The sequence below is a fragment of the Babylonia areolata genome, chromosome 30 (assembly GCF_041734735.1).
Source record: "Babylonia areolata isolate BAREFJ2019XMU chromosome 30, ASM4173473v1, whole genome shotgun sequence".
Taxonomy (NCBI): Eukaryota; Metazoa; Mollusca; class Gastropoda; order Neogastropoda; family Buccinidae; genus Babylonia; species Babylonia areolata.
The window spans coordinates 15,538,684-15,546,183 of record NC_134905.1 but is presented as its reverse complement, the minus strand read 5'-3'; the positions used below and the strand labels follow the sequence as shown (position 1 = coordinate 15,546,183).

The 7,500-nt window shown below is 41.3% G+C and overlaps 1 protein-coding gene across 1 annotated transcript in view; it reads right to left on the bottom strand.

Moving 5' to 3' along the window:
- LOC143275628 (uncharacterized) overlaps nt 1–6,832 on the bottom strand; it is a 77,101-nt gene extending 70,269 nt beyond the window's left edge. Inside the window, exon 1 of the mRNA XM_076579875.1 lies at nt 6,690–6,832. The gene's annotated coding sequence lies outside the window, so the exon portion shown is untranslated. The remainder of the gene's footprint in view (nt 1–6,689) is intronic.
- Between the last annotated feature and the right edge of the window lie 668 nt (nt 6,833–7,500).

Here is a 7,500-nt window from a genome sequence, read left to right as displayed (position 1 = left end):
ACAGAATTTTGCCAGGAACAACCCTTTTGTTGCCGTGGGTTCTTTTACGTGCGCTAAATGCATGCTGCACACGGGACCTCGGTTTATCGTCTCATCCGAATGACTAGCGTCCAGACCACCACTCAAGGTCTAGTGGAGGGGGAGAAAATATCGGCGGATGAACCGTGATTCGAACCAGCGTGCTCAGATTCTCTCGCTTCCAAGGCGGACGCGTTACCTCTAGGCCATCACTCCACTTGTATATAATTATGTGTATTTTTCCATTCTTGTACATGTAGTAGAATAATATCAAATAGAATATATCTTTATTACCAAGTGTACTGGGGTCACAAGGAATATTGTGGGGGGGACGGGGGGGGGACGATAGTACAAGGAATATTGGGGGGGACGGGGGGGGGGGGGACGATAGTACAAGGAATATTGGGAGGGGGGGGTAGTACATAACAAGAACACAAATCGAAAATCATACACAAACACAAATACAGTAAAAAAAATAAAATAAAATAAAATAAATAAATAAAAATAGGATACATACAGGTGCATATCAATATATAGTAGCCAAAACAAAAAAGAAAAGAAAATGTTAACGAACAAAGAAACAAAACTTATGGCAGCCTTCACTACCATAAAATGCACAACTCATAACGAGGAAGGTGGCAGAATGGTTAAGACGCTCATCTGCCAATGCAGAGAGTCCGTGAGGGTGTGGGTTCGAATCCCCGATCTCGCTCTCTCTCCCCCAAGTTTGACTGGAAAATCAAACTGAGCGTCTAGTCAATCTTCATCATCTTCTTCTTCTTCTTCTTCGTCAGCTCCCACATTCACTCGTGTGTACACGAGTGAGCTTTTTACGTGTATGACCGTTTTTAACCCCCGTCATATAGGCAGCTATACTCCGTTTTCGGGGGTGTGCATGCTGGGTATGTTTCTTGTTTTACATAACCCACTGAACGCTGACATGGATTACAGGATGTTTAACGTGCGTATTTTGATCTTCTGCTTGCGCGTATTCACACGAAAGGGGGTTCAGGCACTACTAAGTAGGCCTGCACAAAATTAATGTTGACCTGGGAGATCGGAAAAAAATCTCCACCCTTTATTAAGATAATATAAGATAAGATAAGAATAACTTTATTATCTCCAACTGGAGAAATTTGGTCAGGTGCATTATCACAACATAGACAAGTAAACAACATGGGGACCATAACTGTAAAAGCCAACAACAGCCCCAACAAATATTACGAAGATACAAATGTAAAAAAAAAAAATATATATATATATAAAAAATCACGCACATCGTTTCATACATACATCCACACACTGCAGGTAATAACTAGTATTCTTAATGTAAAAACACCAGTCGCCGTTACCGAGATTGGAACCCGGGACCCTCAGATTGAAAAGTCCAACGCTTCAAGCAACCACTCGATTATTGCGCCCCGTCGTCTGGTCACATTCAAATGAGACGATAAACCGGCGAGGTCCCGTGTGCAGCAACCGCTTGCCGCACTACTAAAAAAAAAAAAAAAAAAGAGCCCATTGACATTGAAAGTGTTGTCCCCTGGGTAAGACGATGTTGAAGAAATCCACACCATCTACACTGGCGACTGAAGATTGTACACCTTCAGCTAGTTCGTTCGTTCGTTCGTTCTTTAGTTTAGCGTCTTTTCACTATCAGTGATATTAGACGATTAAAAAAAAAAAGGGGGGGGGGGAGGGATGGGGGGGAGGGGGGGAAGGGGGGGGGGGGGGGGGGGGGGGGAAGAGGAAAACAGATAAGGTAGAAATCTACACCACCCCACCCCCCAAAAAAAAAAATAATAAAATGCATACCTAACATGCAATAACATTTAACAGTAACAGTTCAATAATGATAATAATAATAATAATCAGAAACCATTAACACAATTCTGAAGAATATTAAAAGGAATGTAGAAATAGGGCTATGAACTAATGTCTGTGAAAGTTCGACCGTAAGAACCTCGTTAGAAGTAACTTTCAAAAAAATCATCTGCAGAGTAGTTGTTCGCTTTGAAATACTTGGGCAAGAAGGTACGTAGCTGCTGACAGTGAAACAAGCAATGATGCATCTGAACTCCTTACCACAGATGCATGTAACATTTTTACTATACTTTGTCTTCAGCGCATCAAGTTTTCTACGGAAGAAAGTAGAGGATATTAATCTTGTATAGCAAGCTGATGGATTCGGTATCTTTTCTTTAATAATATTCTCGGGTAGCCAGTGTGTGTGTGTGTGTGTGTGTGAGAGAGAGAGAGAGAGAGAGAGAGAGAGAGAGAGAGAGAGAGAGAGAGAGCGTTTGATCCGTTTTGTTAGAGAAATGAGCGAGTCCCTTTGACCCGGTTGTTGAGAAGGGGCACAACTTCAGAACAATACCGGTGAACATTTCTGGCAGGGGTTACTTTTCTTGTTTACGATTCACCATTGAATGATTTCAGTGGGGTTGCACGAGGGAAATAAGTAGCGCTAAGTTTGCTTATCTTTAAGAATGTTCCTAACTCCACGGTAAACTGCATATGATTAGGAACATTCTTAACTCTAAGCAAACAGTCCACTGTTGGACACCGTTCTTTCTCTGTCTCTGGACCTTGTATTTGGAATGAACTTCTTCTTTCGCTTCGTCAGGTCTCTGCACTCAGCTCTTTCAAGTCTGGCCTTAAAACCCACCTCTTCACAAGATAGCTTCCCTCCCCTACCTCTTCCTTGTCTTCAGTTTCTTCAGTTTTAGAGTTATGCATGCGTGTGAATGACTGGTGTGAAAGCGCTTAGATTTGTCTCTGCACAAGATTCAGCGCTATATAAATACTATTGCCCAACGTAAAGAATGTCCCTAAGTCTGTGTGGGACACTGCGTTGAGTTAGGAACGTTCTTTACGCTAAGCGTACCCAGCAACACAGTCAAGGGAAGCAATTACTCCCACTGCTGTAGTATACTCAGCTATGATAATTCCTCACACACTACTATAGTATAGTACAGCTACTGCTGCTACAACACTCGGCAGTTACCTCCACTGTTTTGGTATTGTGCTTCTACAACAGCAACTGCTCCTACTACTAGGAATGTACAGTGCTGCTAGCTACAAAGGCTAATTTGTATTTGTATTTCTTTTTATCACAACAGATTTCTCTGTGTGAAATTCGGGCTGCTCTCCCCAAGGAGAGCGCGTCGCTACACTACAGCGCCATCCCTTTTTTTTTTTTTTTTTTTTTTTTCCTGCGTGCAGTTTTATTTGTTTTTCCTATCGATGTGGATTTTTCTACAGAATTTTGCCAGGAACAACACTTGTTGCCGTGGGTTCTTTTACGTGCGCTAAGTGCATGCTAGCACACGGGACCTCGGTTTATCGTCTCACCCGAATGACTAGCGTCCAGACCACCACTCCAGGTCTAGTGGAGGGGGAGAAAATATCGGCGGCTGAACCGTGATTCGAACCAACGCGCTCAGATTCTCTCGCTTCCTAGGCGGACGCGTTACCTCTAGGCCATCACTCCACAACTATGGTTTGGTGATGCTACTGCTGTATTAACCGTAGTAACTCCAACAACTCTGTACAGTGCTGCTACAACAGCAGTGTGTGGTTCGTCCGTCGGGATCGACGAGGACCATCTAGTCATCCTGGAGGTGGGTGGGTTGGGCTCTGTGGGTGCGCAGATGACTGGTCAGGCCAATCCGCGCCCTGAAGGTTCTGACGCAGTGTGGACAGGGGATGGTTGCGGCTCACGTCTGGGACTTGCTGGCACTGCTTTTCCTGGCCTGCCTGCGTTGCTCTACTGCAGCGATTCTGTTGGCCTCACAGGATTTGGCGCCTTTGTGGACAGCTGAACGCCACTTTGGTCTGTCCATTGCATTCAGGCTGATGACTTGCGCGATAACTATTGCTCCCACTGTTACGGTATAGTACTGCTGTTGCTGCTCAGTACAACACTTGCGCCCACTACTATGGTATAGTACTTCTACTGCTTCTACAACAGCAACTGCTCTCACAACTATGGTGGAGTGATGGCCTAGAGGTAACGCGTCCGCCTAGGAAGCAAGAGAGAATCTGAGCGCGCTGGTTCGAATCACGGCTCAGCCGCCGATATTTTCTCCCCCTCCACTAGACCTTGAGTGGTGGTCTGGGCGCTACTCATTCGGATGAGACGATAAACCGAGGTCCCGTGTGCTAGCATGCAATTAGCGCACGTAAAAGAACCCACGACAACAAAAGGGTTGTTCCTGGCAAAATTCTGTCGAAAAATCCACTTCGATAGGAAAAACCAACAAAACTGCACGTAGGAAAAAAAAAAAAAAAAAAATGGTGACGCTGTATTATAGCAACGCACTCTCCCTGGGGAGAGCAGCCCGAATTTCACACAGAGAACTCTGTTGTTATAAAAAGAAATACAAATACAAATAATTGCTCCCATATCTATGGTATAGTGCTGCTACCCCTGCTACAACAGCAGTTGCTCCCACTACTATAGAAAAGTGCTGCTGCTACGACCGCAATAACTCCCACAACTATGGTCCAGAACTGCTATGCAACAACAGTTGCTCCTACAACTATGGTATAGTGCTGCTACTGCTACTGATGCAACCGCAATACACAATGACAAATATTTCAATCGTGAAGGCCATCGATCCTTACACAAATTTTAGATAGACAGACAGATAGATAGATATATAGATAGATAGACAGATAGATAGATAGACAGATAAAAACAGCAGCAACAAGAACCGAAGATAGATAGATAGATAGAATATCTTTCTACCGAAAGGGATGTTACCAACAATCTTTCTTCAATTCCACCAACTGAGATTAAAAACAACAATCTTTCAATTTCACCAACTGTAATAAAAACAACAATCTTTCGATTCCACCAACTATGAAAAAAGCAACAATCGTTCAATTCCACCAAAATGGATTTTAAAAACAATCTTTCAATTCCACGAGCTGTGATAAAAAAAAACAACAATCTTGCAATTCCACCAATTGGGAAAAAAGCAACAATCTTTCAATTCCACCAACTTCGGTTAAAACAACAATCTTTCAATTCCACCAAAATGGATTTTAACAACAATCTTTCAATTCCACCAGCTGTGATAAAAACAACAATCTTTCAATTCCACCAACTGTGTTAAAAACAACAATCTTTCAATTCCACCAACTGTGTTAAAAACAACAATCTTTCAATTCCACCAAAATGGATTTTAAAACAAACAATCTTTCAATTCCACCAACTGTGATGAAAACAACAATTTTTCAATTCCACCAAAATGGATTTTAACAACAATCTTTCAATTCCACCAGCTGTGACGGAGACAACAATCTTTCAATTCCACCAATTTGGATAAAACAACAATCTTTCAATTCCACCAACTGTGATAAAAACAACAATCTTTCAATTCCACCAAAATGGATTTTAAAACAAACAATATTTCAATTCCACCAGCTGTGTTAAAAACAACAATCTTTCAATTCCACCAAAATGGATTTTAAAACAAATAATCTTTCAATTCCACCAACTGTGATAAAAACAACAATCTTTCAATTCCACCAAAATGGATTTTAAAACAAACAATATTTCAATTCCACCAGCTGTGACGGAGACAACAATCTTTCAATTCCACCAATTTGGAATAAACAACAATCTTTCAATTCCACCAACTGTGATAGAAACAACAATCTTTCAACTCCACCAACTGGGATTGTTGATTAGAAAGTCTTTAGCCAGTAAAGCAGTCGGGAAAAAAAAAAAAGAAATCATATAACAATTTTCTAAACTATGTCGTTGCAGTTATCTTCGTCGCTGTGACTGTCGTCATTGCTGTTGCTATTGTACTGTCACGCCATTGTCATCGCCGTCGTCGTCGTCGAAGTTATCTTCGTTAGTCAGGCTACCTTATCTTTGTTCTTTCCACAACAGATTGACAAAGGATATACAAAGGAACACAGCTGAAGCCATTGCCGCTTGGAGGGTGAAAAAAAAAAGGTTTAAGATACTTCTGTATCTCTAACTGGAACTCTGAAAACCATACAAACACTCACAGGAAAAGGCTCTCAAAGGAAAGGAAAGAAAGAAAGAAACAAAGAAAAAAGAAAGAAATGGAGGAAGGAAGGACGAAAGAAGGGGAGAAAGAAAGAAAGAAAAAGAAAGAAAGAAGGGGAGGAAAAACGAAAAACAGAAAGAACAAGAGAAAAGGAAAGAAAGAGAGAAAGGGAAGAAAGAAAGAAGAAAAGGAGAAAGAAAGAAAGAAAGAAGGGAAAGTAAATAAAAGCAAGAAAGAAATAAAGAAGAAAAGAAAAACAGAAAATCGAAAGAAAGGGAAGAAAGAAAGAAGAAAAGAAAAACAGAAAATAGACAGAAAGGAAGGAAAGAAGAAAAAGAAAAATTGAAAGAAAGAAAGAAAGAAAGAAAGAAGGGAAAGTAAATAAAAGCAAGAAAGAAAGCAAGAAGAAAGAAAGAAGGAAGGAAAGAAAGAAAGAAGAAAAAAAGAACAGAAAATAGAAAGAAAGGAAGCAAAGAAGAAAAAGATAAATTGAAAGAAAGAAAGGAAAGAAAGAAGGAAAGAAAGAAAGAAATGAAAATTGGAAAAGAAAGGGGTTGGATCAAGAAGAAAAAAAACAACCCAGAAACAACAGAAAATATCTACCCAAGAATAATCAGAACAAGAAATAATTCCACTTACCTTCTTCGAAACAGTCGCGTCTTTCTGTCTGCAAAGTTATGAATACCAAACAAACATCAAAAATTTTGTTGTTGGCTGTTGTTTTTGTTGTTTTTTCTTATGCCACTGTCATAAAACTTTCGCACGCTAGTTGAAAACAAACCAAAAAAAAAAAAAAAGTTCAAAGACGTAAAATGTCTATCTTTTTTTTTTTTTTTACCAGCCTACGAAACTAGACAAATCTTTAGTTCCATGCTTCAGAAAGGACGCGAGCATCTCTGAAGCCAGAATCTGTCCTAGCCTTCTTCTCGTCCCTTCCCTCCCTCCCTTCCTGCCTTCCTTCCTTCCTTCCTTCCTTCCTTTCTTCCTTCTGGGAATAAGACTCTCCAATCTCCTGGTTTTTAAAGAAAAAGAAAGGGCTGGCCAGACCTGCAAGACGGAGAAAGTTCCAGAATAAAAGTCTCGCAGGGATGGGTATATATATATATATATATATAATAATAATAATAATAATAATATGTGGTCTGGGAACAAGACGAGACGAGACGAGACGAGAGTCCCGCAGCCCTGAAATACTGTACGATGTGCGTGGTTCGTCTCTTTGCGCTGCCGGCGTGCGACCATACTCTGGAATGGGCGTCGACTGAAGTGACAGGGATGCGGGGCACGCGCTTTTTCCGTGAGGAGGCAGCTGATTGGATGCCTAGGTCCTGTGTCTGTCCGTGACGCTCGTGAAGACCACGTGAGGGCCTCCTGGCTTGGTCGGTGGCTTGTTGGTGGATTGATTTCCACTAGCAAACGGACAGGACAAGAGAGGGCAGGACGGGCGTAC